This window comes from Protopterus annectens, chromosome 2.part2, assembly GCF_019279795.1.
Source record: "Protopterus annectens isolate FY-2018-M chromosome 2.part2, PAN1.0, whole genome shotgun sequence".
NCBI classification, from domain to species: Eukaryota; Metazoa; Chordata; order Ceratodontiformes; family Protopteridae; genus Protopterus; species Protopterus annectens.
Genome location: NC_056730.1, coordinates 763,886,765 through 763,903,921, shown reverse-complemented (window position 1 = coordinate 763,903,921; position 17,157 = coordinate 763,886,765).

Sequence of the window (17,157 nt, the reverse complement as noted above, 5' to 3'; positions counted from 1 at the left end):
ATGAAGTCGGGAGTGGCAGAGAAGTATGTAAGAGTGGTACAGGATATGTACAAGGGTAATTTGACAGTGGTGAGATCTGCAATGGGAATGACAGATGCAATTAAGGTGGAGGTGAGATTACATCAAGGATCAGCTCTGAGCCCTTTCTTATTTGCAGTGGTGATGGACAGGTTGACAGACGAGATCAGACAGGAGTCCCTGTGGACTACAATGTTTGCAGATGACATTGTGATATGTAGTGAGAGTAGGGAACAGGCTGAGGAGACCCTGGAGAGGTGGAGATATGCTCTAGAGAGGAGAGGAATGAAGGTCAGCAGGACTAAGACAGAATATATGTGTGTGAATGAGAGGGAGGATAGAGGAATGGTGAGGATGGAGGGAGTAGAGTTGGCAAAGGTGGATGAGTTTAAATACTTGGGATCAACAGTTCAGAGTAATGGTAAGTGTGGAAGAGAGGCGAAGAAGAGAGTACAGGCAGGGTTGTGTGGGTGGAGAAGAGTGTCAGGAGTGATTTGTGACAGATGAGTACCAGTAAGAGTGAAAGAGAAGGACTACAAGAGGGTAGTGAGACCAGCTATGTTATATGGGTTGGAGACAGTGGCATTGACAAAAAGGCAGGAGTCAGAGCTGGATGTGGCAGAGTTAAAGATGTTAATAATTGCAATGGGTGTGACGAGGGTAGACAGGATTAGGAATAAGTATTTCAGAGAGTCAACCCAGGTTGGACAGTTTGGAGACAAAGCCAGAGAGGCGAGATGGCATTGGCTTGGACATGTGCGGAGGAGGGATGCTGGGTATATTGGGAAAAAAATGCTATGGATGAAGCTACCAGGTAAGAGGAAAAGAGGAAGGCCTATGATAAGGTTTATGGATGTGGTGAAAGAGGACATGCAGGTGGTTGGTGTGACAGAGCAAGATGCAGAGGACAGGAAGAAATGGAAACAGATGATCCACTGTGGTGACTCCTAATGGGAACAGCCGAAAGAAAAAGAAGAAGACTTTATTTTTTCTAAGTCTGTTTACCCTGAGTGTTAAGCATTGAGATCCCTCTTATCAGACTCGAGTCCAATCATTTCCTAGTGTTAAGGAAATCTCTTCTGGTATCCTATGGTGAAGCCCATTTGGAGGGCCATCATTCAGACACACATTGGGGAGATAGGTGCTCTCATTGGCATCCCAGCAATGAGAGATACTTTTGCATGTAGGCCACAACTCTCCCCTTTGGTTGTGATGGAAGCACCTACATTACTGTAGGGACCACCTATAACCCTCTTGTGGTGCATGTGCACTCCATTGTACAGTTGGCCAAGGCTAACCTATCTGGTTTGGGTGACCATGCCCATCCCTCCTCTGCATCAGCCCTCACCTACTTAACCACATGCAATCCCATTCAGCAGTGGTTGCTTCAGTTGTAGTGGCATGAGCCAGACTCCATTCCCCCAAAATAGGCATTCCCAAGCCAGACTCCATTTCCCCAAAATAAGCATGCCCATTCTTCCTGTTATTTCATCAAGCACTTGACACCAATCAAACCCCTGCCATCAGGTTACAGTCAGGGTTTTATCCCTGTATGCTACCAGTGCACTTATTTTACTTATGTTCTGTTGTCCAGACTAGACTCAATTAGTCTGTTTCCTATTTTCTTGGGAGATCAGAGGTGGTATTCCTACTCACAATGAGAAATTTTAGCAAGGGAACTGGGGAAATTATTTTCCTGTGCAGTGCAATGCGTGCTGGGAAAAGAAGGAGATGATGGATGGCAGCATTACTGAGGATACCTACAATATCACAGGGTTGTTAAAGGATAGCACTGATCATAGCTGTGAATGTAATACTAAGCTTCTGCATGCAGTTTGCCATGTGCTCGGTTATGATTAAAGATTTGGGAAGGCAGGTCAGCTGCAACCTTACCAAGGGATAACAAGGAAGTAAACTGAGGACTAATCAGCTGGATGCAGAGGAGTCTGCTGAGTCAAATGTTGATGGTGTTAGCAATGCATCACTGTATGAAGGTCATGATGCTTCTCACCATGTTGCTAGGAAATGAAACAAGCGAGGTTAGATCTGAACTTCTGCCCTATGCTGCAGTTAACAGTTTCATATATATTTTTTTGTTTTGGATTTATCAGGCTGAAACAGTTTTTGGACATAGATGTGACATTAGAAGTGCCAGCCCCATAGATTCATGTGGTTATTCATCTAGGGTAGGAGCCACATCATGATGTTTTTTTTTAAGACAGAATCAGTGCTATTTGCGGCAAGTAAGGATTCCCAACAGGATCCTTGAGCAAACTATATAATTCAGTTACTGGTAATTAACTTTAGAAGAATAATTTTATTAAGATTTTATTCTACATGTACTACTTCTTCTTCTTCTTCTTCTTTCTTTTTTTTCCACGGGTAGTACCTTCTATTCTACATGTACTACTGAAAGTGCTAAAATATAAATGTGAAAATATTTATTTAGTTGAAAAATAAAGACAATAATGAGTTCTGATAAGCTGAAAAGTCATTGCACCTTGTCTTAAAATAATGCAATGTTAGTTATTATATTGCTTGTCTAAAGTCAAAAAACTATTTACCAAGGTTAACCAAAAGTGTGAATTAGGCAATGAAACTAGACTGTTAAATATTACAAAAATAATTATTATCTTTGTATTTACAAGAATGTGAGACGAAACCAAAAATAATGGCAGTGGGGACAATTTTTTAAATATTAATCAACTTAATTTAAAAGCTTACAAGTACAATACATTTTGCATCAACATGCATTTTATGAACAATAAAAAGCAAGAAACTCTAATGTCTGACATTATTGACTTAATAATTCTTAGTGATTTGCCAGAACATCAAAAATGTTATAAGGTACAGAAGAAAAACCACGAGGCAAAATCATGGACATTCTGCAAAATCAGAGACAGTTGATAAGTTTCATTGCAAAATGCGAAGGTATGAGATATATGGATCACACAAAAATAATTACATTTCAGAGAGACCTTAGTGCAAGAGAAAAGAACACTTTTGGTTTGATTGCAATGCAACTTAGATAAACAATGATTTTAAAAATGAAGTAAAAATAAATATAAAATGAATATGAGAATGACAGTGTTTTAGAAAATTTTAAGAAGGATGGTAGCAAGATGGTAGCAGGTCAAATAAAGATGAGGCAGAATACATAAATACTGCACATAATGAATAGAATAAAAGTGGTGGTATAAAGGGGACGGCATCTTCTAAGAAAACACTTACAGAGAAGAAGTTGAGTGGAAAATATATATTAAGTATTACTGGCTGTGTCAGATGGCAGAACAAAATGTGATGAAGAAGAAAAATAATAAATGAGAAAGGTACTACTGGGGCAGGGTGAGCACAAGAAAAAAATAGAGAAACCAGGCTGAGTTCAAGTGAAAACAAAGAAAATAACATAAAAAGAAAATAAGAGGTTAGGGAACATTGAAAAAACATCATCTTTCAAAGTTAACACTTTGAAATATCAGGTAAGACAATATTATATATTATGGTAGTTAAAAACAATGTCTGGGATTCAAAAAAATCATAGTAGCATGGTATAGTGAAACACACTGCAGTGAAACTTGCACTAATGTGGCTTGGCGTTGAGTAAATATATAGCAAGAGCAACACTACATTGCTAGGATGGAATAAGTAGACAACAGACTAAGAAAAGGAGAATGAGCTGCACAAATACACATGAGGCACTACAGCATATCACATGACCAGCTGGGCCTAGTAGTATGCATGATGTGCACTCACGATGATGTATGTTCACATGTCCAATGACATGCAAAGTCCTTACTTTTGTTTTCACTTAAAATATGGAGGAAATAGGTGCACAGGACAGGCAGAAAGGGAAAAGAACAAGCAGAAGAGCATGCAGAAGTAAGAACAAAGGAAGAGTGGTGTTGGGAGGAACAGGGTTGGTTTTTATTTTTATTGTAGGACTGGTATATAGTTTTTATTTTTTCAAGAAGTATGGAGGGAATATGTAAAAGAAGAAAAGAGTGCATCAGAAGGAGGATACAGGAATGGTAGTAGGGGCAGATGAACAAACACAAAAGACAGACAATGAACGACAGAAAGGTGGTGACACAAATGGGGGAAGACCACAAAGTAAACGTACAGACAGAAAATGCAGTTTGTAGTGGGAATGATTAGGCAGCAATATGGGGTGAGAAGTGACACATATGAAGAGGGTACACAATGATGGTGAAAAGTTGGGATGAGGACTGCCTCCTTGGTTAGGCCCAACCACATGTGGTTGTGGCTGTGTGACTCTGTAAATTACATGAGCATGCTGTAGGTCACTAATGCATGTGTCCAGCAATGTCCATGAAACCTGACATTAGGCCTTCAACCACCTGCTGGTTGACCCAGCAGGAAACACTGTGCTGCTCTATGAATGACAGCCGTCATGTCCTACTGGAGAAACAGCATTAGAGGATACCAGTGAGCCTTCCAGGTTACCCCACTAAAAGAGAATGAGCTTCTTAATTCTGACAAGAGACAAATCTAACAACTGCTTAGGGTGCAGCAGGTGAGAGTGAGTCAGGTGCATGGTGCAGTGGCTGCTGCCACACCACATCCTGATCTGTGACCAGCACTGCATAAAATAAGATAATAAATGGAACAAAAATTGATAAGAAATAAAGAGGGAAAAAAGGAAAAAGAAGATGTTTATAGGATCTGCTATAATTGCTGGCAGTATGGACACTGGAGGGGTAAATGTAGTTAGCTATGCAATAGCAAAACACAAACTTTGTATAAGCCTGACTCATATATGTATAGAACTACTGCACTTTATGGTGTGTTTTGATGGACGATAACAGTCACCTCTATATCTATATGTCTTTTTATAGATAGATTTAGATATAGATATAGATATTTATATAGCTATAGATAAGAATAATAGAGTGGCACATAAGTAGCAAACAGTATGATTGCATGGGGTATCAAAGTTAGGCATAAACAACCCCTTTGAAAAATGAAGAGCACAACACTGAGGAGGATATGATCAGGTGGTATACATCAGATAGATATACCTCATGCAAGATATCAACATGAATACACACAGGACATCAAAATGATAACAATGCACCCAGACCCATATTGACCAATGCACAGTAGTACCTGATAGCCCAGCATTTGCATGCACCTGGTATGGAATGTGTAATGGACAAAGGCATGGGTAATGGAATGGGTTGTATGACAATAAGACATGCAAGCCTGATAAGACCATCTGGCATTAATAACATAGTGGAAGGATAGGGAAGTGTCACTGAACAAGGCCAGCCTCAGTTATATGGAAATGGACATGTCGAATTTGATGGCACTGCCACGTCTTCTGTCATTTCAGTCTGCATTTCTCAGTCACTGTTAGGAAAATCTGGCAGTAGAATGGACAGCAGCACCATTCCAATTCTAGTTGCAAGATACATGACATATAAAGAAAAGCACAGCTGTAAAAAGTGGTGACTGTAACTGGCAGCATTGCAAGTATAGGTAGTGAAGTCAGAGGTGAAACATATATGCACATATAACACTAATAATATCTAAATAACAAGATGCTTGGACAAGTGTTCATACCTCATCTGGCATATCATCTAATTACCCTCTATCTCATTAGGTGCTGAAAAATAGAAAAAGATGGAAAAAAGAAGCAAAAACATACTGATGAACATCAGTTAATGCAAGAGCTGTAAAACAATAGCTACATCTGTCAAAGCATGAAATAGGTATGGCTATTTGTAGAATTCTTGTTCCTTCTTGTTAACTTCTTCTCCTACTGACAGGGAAGGTAAGAGTGGCATCTTTTTATGTCACTGTACTAATGACTATACAGCTCAGCAGAGCAAGTGATGCCCTTGGCATCACTAACACCCTTGCAAGGCAGTGTCAGTCATCAACACTGTACTAGGGGTATCATAAGAGATCCTCAGCAGGTAGTGCAGATGCAGGAGGAGGAGAAGAAAATAGTTTGATTGGTCCTCCAACATGTCACAGCCTTATCAATGACACCCCTTCAAAAAGCCAAAACTATACCATTCACTAGGTCAATACCAGGAGGAAATTGGTAACACAAATGTATGTTAACATACAGTCCAGAAATTGCATGACAAGCATGAACAGGCAGCATGGCATTGCAATATAGCCTAATACCACAGCAGAGTGACATTACTGCAAAGGACATTTATGAAACAGAAGGATCAGATGCTCATTTGCCACATAAGATACATATTAATGTAAACTAGCATGCCAGAGCACTACAGATCATGACATTGGCATGCCATTTCACACCAACATGCTATGGAGCAAATTGCAAAATGCATGCAACCATGTCAATGTCAAAGATCTACCCAGGCATAAAATATTGCTTCATGGGACACCATTGTGTATGGGCTATCATGATCCTTATTGTATAGAATGTTTACAAGCATAGCAACAGAGAGCATGAAGGACACACTTCAGAGGTCTACAATCTCTAAAGTGGTCTGCATCTGCTATTGTAGGATACACAGGTCAGTGACAGGTGGGAATGGTGAGTGGGTATGTTTACAGTTTTTTTTTTTATTTGGGAGGTTTGCCCCACAGCAACTTGCAAACAGGTGGATGGGATGCGCAGGGTATTGAAATGGGGAGTGAGAGCTCAGAGAGCACAGGCCCAAACATTAGTAGTCCAGCAGTTTTACAGTCAAGAGTGAGTGAGAGATGAATTACCTACATGTTTATCAAAACAGACATGTTTGTACTGGACTAACACAATCTGCTACTGTAGTTTATTTGTCAGCACAGCGGATAGAGTTTGGTGGGGAAGCAGGCATGCTATTACAGGTGTAGATGTGTAGTTAGGGCACATGTAAGTGTTAACTTTGTTGGCTATGGGCCATTCTAGGTGGATGAAAAGGCACATGTTACAACACAGTTTTCTCTGTGGGGACATGACCTGTGATAGTGTTGTATAGCAAGTGCAACAGTTGTTGCAGTATGTGCTCAAGGTGTAGACCATAGCTGTATGTCTACCTGTACAGGAATATCAATGGTACTAAAATAGCATAACTGACTTGTAACATTCTTCAAGGTAGAGACAGAGGTGTTACTGCATAAGCTATGTAAGAACGGATAGTGGATTATTCTGAACATTGACAAGACAAGCCTGGCCTTCCGGGAATATATGTAACTATAACTGGCTGCAGATGTCAATGCTGCAAACTGTATCAACAGATCGGCATAGCAAATGTGTCAGAAGGTCATCAACTTAATATTGTGTGGCTGCACAAATACCCAGGCCATTAAGTGTGAGATCGTGGTCATACATGGGTTCGCCATCTCAAATCACCCTTATTAACACATAGGTATTCCTGGTGTTCCTGTCTGATGTCAATGAAAGGACTTTGATACCTAGTGGAGACATATATATGAGGAATGAACTGGTTACACATCACATGTCTTTTGTCAGGGATGGAACAGGTTGGTATTTTCTTATATATCTGGTATATCAGAGCCATGAGCTTCTATTACATAGTACAATATCTCTCCCACAAGCATATCAGTGATCCAGCTGTTTCCTGTACTCTTGTTGAAGCACTGGGTTCACAGATTACTAGATATACAGTCAAGGAGACCATTAAGGAGCCCATATCAAATTCCCAATTACTCCAGAACACTACCTGTTTAAGTGACTTGCTCAAGGTCACACAGTGGGCAAATGAAGGCTGAAGTAATCAAACTGTGCATCACAATAAGTAGCTTGTTAACACCTCATAGCTTTAATCCTCTGACCAAACTATCACACTAATGAATCTGATGCATATTTTTATTATGATAATTTTTCTGGTACCACAAGTTATGGAGCAGCAAACATATTTTACAATTTAACTGAGGCTGTTAGCATACACAGTTGACAAGGTGACTTAAACCTACAACCATCATCATCAGTCTTCTGAAAGGCAAAGCTCTAATGCATTGAACTACCTGGATTCTCAAATATTACTAGCTACACACACAGATATTTATCTATCTAGTTTCACAGGGAATATGGTCATGGGGTCTTCCATCATGAAACAGATCTTTCTTGATGCCAGTGCAGCATTATAGCCTGGCAATGATGGCAGCCTAACTCTGCTATAGTCTTAGGGTACAGTGCCACTATCAGTAAAGGTAACTGTGAAGGTCATGCTCCCACCCACATACAATGACACAACCATGGTTCCTTTGGTATTCAACCTTCTCCCTGTCATGGCTGTGGAAGGACAGGTGTGGCAGCCCTAACTCTTGTCACCTGCACTTGCACAAAAAATGGGCAGTGATGCTACTACAGAGCATGGAGACATCAGTAGGAAACAGTGGATCAGTGACTATTGATGTCTTGGCTCCTAACTATTGGCAAAACTAAATGTGAAACTGGACATTAAGCAATGGATGCACATGTGAATGATCAAGGCACAGATGGATGTCTCCATTGCCATGGCAGATACAATTGGCGTCATATTTGGTATGCATGACAAAATTTTTAAGGGCATGCAAAGCCTAGATCACCTGATCAGCATGTTGAACAAGCTGGGTGCCTTCACTGCCTTCAGTGGGCCATCTGCTTTTATGTGCCAAGGTCAAATCCACTCTTGTCTGTAGTGTAAGTACATCCTACAGGGCAGTTACATTGAGGTTATGTACTAAGTCTTCCAATACTGTCCAGCAGTCCTGAGCCTGCTGTGGCATGATATGGCTGCCTGCACAGACATAGCCTACATGACAGTCATGGAGGTACACCTGGTTACACAGTTCAGCATTGGCCTTTCCAGTAGGAGTTAGTGCTAGACTTATTCCTTGGAGGGGATACCCCTGTGGATCTAGACATTCACAGTCTTTGTTATTTCCACCTCAGGTCCCAAAACAGTTGTCAGTCATGTCTGCAGAGCAGAATGAAATCCTCATCAGCTGTGTCATCTGGCACCCTTACTGTGCAAGTACCTACATCATCTGGCTACCTGCCCTCCGCAGTAAGAACAACCATCTCATTGCACATTATACCCATCTCCCTCAATCACATATCCTTGCAACATACTTCCTTTCACATCCTTAGTCCATCCCCTTCCACAGGTGTAGCCTTGGCTGACTCCTATCACTGTGTCTCTGTCCCCTATACAAATCTGCCCTGCTCTCACTGCTGTGTTACAAGAATTAGGTGATGTCTGTTTCACAACAGGCCAATCAATGCACCATGCAATATAGCTAGAATGCAGCACTGTATGTATTAATACGACTGTAATGTGTCTATTTTGGCCCATAGTTGTAGACCAGATGCCACCTTTTTAAATGTACCACAGCATATTGAACCCCCCAGTTGCTACCCATTCTACCAGTTCCAATGATGACTCCTAAAGTGACACTTCCTCTGGTGCTAACTCTGGTCTATCTGGCCAAACAACAGCAACACCTGCTATAGCTGTCTGCATAAGCAACACATTGCGTAGCGCTACAGAGACAGCAAGTATCTTGATGCAGGTCCTGTGAATATGTTGCAATGCACTATCAGAAGATTTTATGCAGCAGTAGTGGGATTTCAGCAGTCGAGACATGCAATCAGCAATTTTATAGGTCTGCAATACCGTGGGGGCTGCATGCCACTGCAGGTATTCTCTGTGGCTACTGTATGTTGTGTTATGAACAATTGCTCCAGGGCATTCCTAATCAGATGCCCCTGGGGGTAAGTTATTCTGTACATATCACTGGAATAGGTCTGATGTGTTACCAGATGTGGGAAATGTGGGAACTGCATGGGTGGCTCACAGTGTGTAACTCACCACCTAATAGTTGATGGAGCAGAAACCCTTCTTATCGTCATATCAATACTCATGTGGACCAGCTGGGGCCTTGACAGCAATGTGGGTGCAGGCAACTCCCCTATGAGCCTCAGGTAAGCAGGCTGTTTTGTAGAATGACTGTATAGTGGTGTTTCTCTCTTTTGTGGTCCATGGAAACCATATATGCTCCTCCATATGTTGTAGGACATCAATGAATTGGCATTGTATTTGTGAAGCAGATGCCTATGGCACAACTACTGTGTCCCATGATGGCTACTGGAAGTTTCCTGAAACAAGGATAGTAAATTCAACACATAAGTTAATGTCCAGAGGGATTGCTAGTCCATGCATCACTCAAGATTCCACGTGAGAACGGTACATGTTTGCTAACTCATGTATGGTGTCTCTGTCCACATCATAGCATTCAACCATATCACAGTCATAGAGGTGACCATATGTTAGGCACAGTAGGATCCAGCTGCAACGTGGTGGTGATGATGGGCATCATCACAAACAGTGGCTGCCAGAAGAACCCCTAACACATACTTCGCAGCTAAGGCCAATGCTGTTCTAGAGTCTTATTACAGTTTCTCTTCCTCTTTCTCTCTCTGTTCACCAAGAAATGATGGAGAAATTCATTGCTTGGTGCAAGTCCATGCAGTTTTTGTACATTTCTGAGCAGCTCTGCAATGTTATTTGTCTTTTTTTGCATTCACAATTGGTCATATTATCATAATGATGTTCACATCCATAGCATACAGATTAAATAAAGCAAATAAATTAAAAGTTTGTGTTGCAAATCAAGACACACCCCCAGTACAACTAAAAGACACATAGACAGAAAACCGGGACAAGGCAGACAACAAAACCTGAATAGCACATGCAACTGAGATGTGAACTGTTATATTTTTAGCTAACACAGCCATGGTTTGAATCCTGGCAGTGGGCGTAGTCTGCATACAGAATCATACCCCACAACTGTACTGATTTGTCCAGAATGTCCAGTAAAGTGAGCCATATCTGGTGCCTGTCAACCTGTCCCCCTGTGAAATCAGTGGGATGATCCCAGACATATAGGCAGCAAACACGAAATACAACTGATTGACACACATCTATGAGAACAAAGCTGGCACACTGGCAACTCTCCAAAACCATATGAGAGTAAGAAGCCATATATGTCCCATTTACACCCCCATGTTGTCAAGCTGTGGCCAGAGTGTGTACAGTAACAGAGTGAGATGTATGTGCATATTAGTAATGTGTAATCTGGCACTGTGTGTGGCAACATTCAGGGAGTGCTAACAAACAGTTTTCCCACAGGTCTGTCGGATACCAACACTGTGCCCAGAAATACAAGAATGTTACCCTGTACTGGTACTGTTTACATTGGTATTGTATGGCATTGTGACTGATGCAGTTGCTCTGAATAACGAGGTAGTAATCATCACTGTTGCCCACACTGTCCTACAAAATATAACTATAACTGTCAATGATATCTGTATAAGAGTGCTGTAATACAAGGTCAGAATGCCAAAGCACATGAGAATTATAAGACAGAAAGCAGATAGGAGATATACAGCAATATCTATATAGCACACACAACTCTGATGGACAGTCTTTAAGTTGTAGTAGACACAGTCATGGTCTGAATCCTGGGAGTGGAAGTAGGCTGCATACAGAATTATACCCTGCAACTGTACAGATAAAACTAGGATGTCCAGTATATGGGACCATATCTGCAGTCTGTCCACTTGTCCCCCTGGGAAGTCTGTGGGATGATCCCAGATGTTTAGCCAGCCATCAGGGAATACAAGTGATTGTCAAACATCTATGAGAACAAACCTGTTACTGTAGCAACTCCTGAAACTGTAAGGAGAGTAATAACCCAAGAATGTCCTATCTACACCACCATGTTGTCAAGCTGTGACCAGAGGATGTATAGTAACAGAGTGAATCTGGAACTTTGTGTGGCAACAATGAGGTAGTGCTAACAGTCATTGCTCCCACAGGTACGTCGGATACAAACACTGTGCCGAGAAATAAAACCCTTTATACCCTGTACTGGTACTGTTTACTCTGGTATTGCATGGAATAGTGAGTGTTGCAGTTTCTCTGAACAATAAAGTATCACTGATCACTGTCACCCACACTGTGCTACATAATATAACTGTGTAGGAAAGCATGTATCTGTGTGTGTCACGTCAATAAAGGTTGAAGAGGGCAGTAGTCTAGATATGTCCCGGTACACCTGCATCTGGTCAAGACATGGCCATAGTCTGTGCAGAAAGAGTTGGATAGCTATGTGCACAACATCAACCTGGAATCTGTGAGTATGTGAAGAAACAGTTAGTGTTAACAAACATTTCCTCCACAAGTATACCAGGTAAGAGGTGTATACTGCAGGTAAAACCAGTTCATGTATAACGATGACAACAGCCATGTCACTGTCCAAATTTAGGCTATAGGGTAGTGTAGTAATACTTGTAAGGTACAGACAACAGCACTGAATAGGAAAGTAATGTGTACTACAGGAATATACTAGTTGTTAATTGACATCTGTCTCTCTCCCGCACCATATCTCCAACAATAAACTGCATAACCACCCCAACTGGTATGTAATGTTGCCAATGCTCTGATTATGCCATATTGGTTAATAAATATTTATATTTGTTTCCATGCATGTGCTATATTGAATTATTCCAACATTGGTGGCATGATGTCATTAAAGGACCTGCATGCTGTTGTTATTACCACTGTGGTGTCATATATGTATGTGTTCTGTTTGCTATGCAACTGTTCCATAGCTGGTGTCTGGGTTAATGGGAATATCTATGCATGCTGTTATACCTAACCCTGGAATGTGTTGACTATTACTAACCCACATATGATGATAAAATCTAAACACTATAGCACGTTTGGGAAAGCCGGTCCCAGCAGATCCACCTGGCCCACCTCAGCTGGCCATGCCACCAGGCACCAGCATGTCTGGGGCCCAACCCGGGACCTCCTTGTCAGCTGGTCCTGCACCAACTTTGGGTGGAACTGCCTCAGGGGATGGGGCTTGCCCTCCCCTGGGAGCGGGCAGGGACAGGTACCTGTCACCCATCATCAGGTCTGGGTCATGGTGTGTAGAGAGCTCAACCAGCAGCTTGGTGATCTTCTACTCCAGCTTGAAGGCTGCATGTCATGACTAAACCATCCATCTGGCTCTGCAACTCAGCCCCCAGTGCTGCCACCATTGGGGCTGTGAAAGTGCAGTGGTGACTGCCCATGGGTGGTGACCTCAATCCCACTGTTTCCACTAGGGGATTCATGGGCTTCCGATTTACAAACACCCCTCCCCATGAAATTGTTTACCCCCCCACATGAGTTATATACCACCCCTGTATGTGTCTTGTTTGTCTTGTCTGTTAACCTACCCAACCAACCTCCCCACATATAACTACTACGCCTTCCCAACATCCCACTCTCACCTTAAAAAAAAAAATAAAAAAGGGCAATCTGTTCCCCAAAAATAATCATGCCCCATACATAGCTGTCCATTTTGCACACATTTCCACTGAACACATGTAATCAGGTCTAACTGGCATCACATCATATTATTGTTGTCCTCACCCCTCTCTCAGGGGTTTGAGTGTCCAGATCTACCTCCAAATTCAGTGTATATGCACAGCTGTTGCTGTAGAAGAAATGGGCAGCTATGGACCTTCCCTACACCCTTCATGCACATCCCTACCTATTTTTCCTACTGTCTTTACTTCTTTGTGCCCCTTTTTCACCACTTTCCTATCAACCCTTTTTCTTTTCTTTTAAAGAAATTAATGCAGGGATAAGCACTTTTAAGCAGCAGTAAGTGTGTTTAAGCCTGTTTGCGTGGGGGTAAGCAATGGCTACACAGTTTAAGCAATTTAGAAACTAACTGAGTATAAGAAACTGTAACCGGAAGTTAGCAGTGCTTACCTCCGCACAAACCTGTGCAAACCCACTTACAACTGCTCAAAAGTGCCATAATCACTCTGTATCCAATGGCCCTTGTTCTGCCCAGCAACAAAATAAATTGCCTCTCCAAGGTTTGACCCAGGTCACTGCACACCATAGCCAAAGTGATTTACCACTAAGCCATGTCAGATATACATAAACCTGATGTTTTCACAAACATATCATCCAACCCAGTCATTCAACAGTACAGTGAATGTATTCCAACATGTATATTTGTGTGTGTGTGTGTGTGTGTGTGTGTGTGTGTGTGTGTGTGTGTGTGTGTGTGTGTGTGTGTGTGTGTGTGTGTAGATATTATTATCTAAATAGATATAACATATCTATATTATCTATAAATGTAGATATAGATATAATATAGAAATACACACACATACACACTCACACACACACACACACACACACACACACACACACACACACATATATATATATATATATATATATATATATATATATATATATATAAATGTAAACCTATATACATACAAATGCATACGTCTATAGATGTATATGTCTACATCTATATGTCTACATATATACAGTAAGTTTTATATATATATATATATATATATATATATATGTAAGCAGATATATGTATCTACATAGGTATATATGGACATATATCTGTATATAACAATGGGAACATAAAATAAACATATATGTCCACATGCACCATTATTGGAGTTGAGAGGCCTCAAACAACATATGTCTTGTACGATTACGTATCCCCCCCCACAGTCAAACACATCTGCCCTGCAATACACTGCCAACTATTGCAGCCCCGATACCCAGGACCTGACATGACATGGGCACAATATGTTTACAGTACTCCATCTCACCTGTATGATGTCAGGCTGGTATCAGTAACATATCATGCAGTACAGTCTGGCTCCCATAGGGAATGTACAATGTGGTAACAATCAACATCCTAGGATACATATACACAGACACATATATGCAGATACAGATATACACATATTATATATATAAATATATATATATATATATATATATATATATATAGAACTACACATACACGCACAGAGATATGTATAGTAATATACATATGTAAAAGGTGCACACAATATGTATCAGCCACTATTCCTACAGTTGCCACCTTACCAACTGGAGACTGTATGAGCCACCCATACAAATGACAATCATTGCCTGCAACATATACCCACAGAGAGATCAAAGGATATAACACCACACACAGGTTTGCTTAAATGGGAAAGCTGTATTTGTCTACTATTACAGTTGTATATGCCATGTCATATAGCTGTTTAGGCACAGACATCCATATAAACTGAGTAATGCAACTGTGAAACAGTTATACTAATATAGTAGTTTGGAAATGTTAACAAATGTTGCTGTCCAGGCCAAGGCCATCAAGTAGTACAATAGTAAAGACAGACTGGACCACAGGTTACCAAACAACCAACAGTAAATAATGCAGATGTATAGTTCAGCAGCCTCTATCTACACTCTGTAGACAACCCCTAGGGGATAAAGACCTCAGCTGACACAATGGGATGTAACTGTTACATAACAAGGCATATCTGACACCATCACAAGCACACTGACAAACAGAACAGTCTGTATGGCAGGTAGCAGTAGGCCTGCATTTACCCAAGGTGGATTGTATTGCAATGTATATCCATACACCTCTGCTCCTATATTGCTCTGTATATGCATATATCTGGCTGTTTATATGTATCTCTATGTGCGTATACGTATCCATGTATGTATGTCAATATGTATATGTGTATGTCTATATAGATATCTGGATAATTAAACGTACATATATCTTCGCCATATGTCCTGAACATGGAGTGCAGCCCTACCTCAGCCCCTACAGTCTCAAATTCGTAGTGTAAGGGGATATCAGGTATGTATAGCAGGTATATTTGTAGACTATTGCTACTGTAATAGGGAGTGTCTTCACAGACATGGTGTGTGCGGGAGGTCACATCTGCATTTAACATGTGCGCCATTGGTTACTGACAGACATCCTAAGGACATCATAGTACAGTACCACTGCTAGCATGAAATGCTCCTGTGAACTCCATCAGAAATAATGGACAATATATATGGTGAGTCTGACACACTCTGGACAGTCCAGAGGTATACACCTAACCCCTTAGTGCAAGATATGTAGACCAATCCTGACAATGTGGATGTTAGCCATGTAGATGGGTATAACATGTAACTACTGGTACACATGTGCCCCCATACGTTATGCATTCACACATCCCTGTCTGTCCTGCCACATAATAACCGCTGGTACAGAGGGGCCATGGCCACATACTACCCACTAGATATTGACATACATCTGTACAATATACCACTGCTCTGTCTGACATACATGACTGCTATTGTGGCCCAGCAGCAGTACATCTGGCAAGTATCTGGACATTACATCTCTCTGGGTAAGTATACTAAGCTGCTAGGCATGTAACAAAGCACTGTGCAGGCTACAGGCAGACCGGCTCAATACTGGCCTACATTTCCTATGGGGGAATGCATATGTACCTGCAAATATAGCAGGCTCTACAGGCATGCCACAGCACACAGTAACATACACCTGTGTGAAAATGCATAACCACAACCAATGAGAACACAGCCAGAGCCACATATGGTATGCTAGTGTAGTATTACAGTATATGGACATTCTGTTCAACACCAACCTCATATTTGCCACTCACACACTAACCCTACATATACTGGGCCACTACACAGTGTGGTCCAATGCCTGTCTGTGGTATAGGAATGTGTATTTATGGCCCTACAAACATGTAACATACAGAGGAGCAGCATGTAACATCAGATAGAAGAGGACCACGATCAATGACATCTACCACAGTCTGTACACAGACCAAGGTACATATTAACAATACACACACTGCTAACAATCACCATAAGTACAAAGAACTCAGTACTGTACACACGATCACAGAATGTCCAGGTTATGTCATCAAATATAACCTCTACTATACATAACATGTATAGTACTCTGATATCTCACTGGCTTGTTATCAGATATGATGTCACTAACTATTGTGGACAGCACATATACACCCCTTACTGCATGACATATGCACAAAGGTTGACAGGGTTGTGGCTGGAGGCACATACACAGGGCCAATATTGACATGTTGCTTTGATAATCTCATACATTTACTGTTGTAACAGGGTTTGTTGCAGCATATGTCCTATGAGGGATATGAAGTCAGTAACTTTCACGGCTGTCACCATCTACAGACTGCAATCTTCACACTACCTTCTGCTGTTCACAGATAGGTGTTCTGTGGGTAACACCTGAAACAAAAGGCATTACACACTG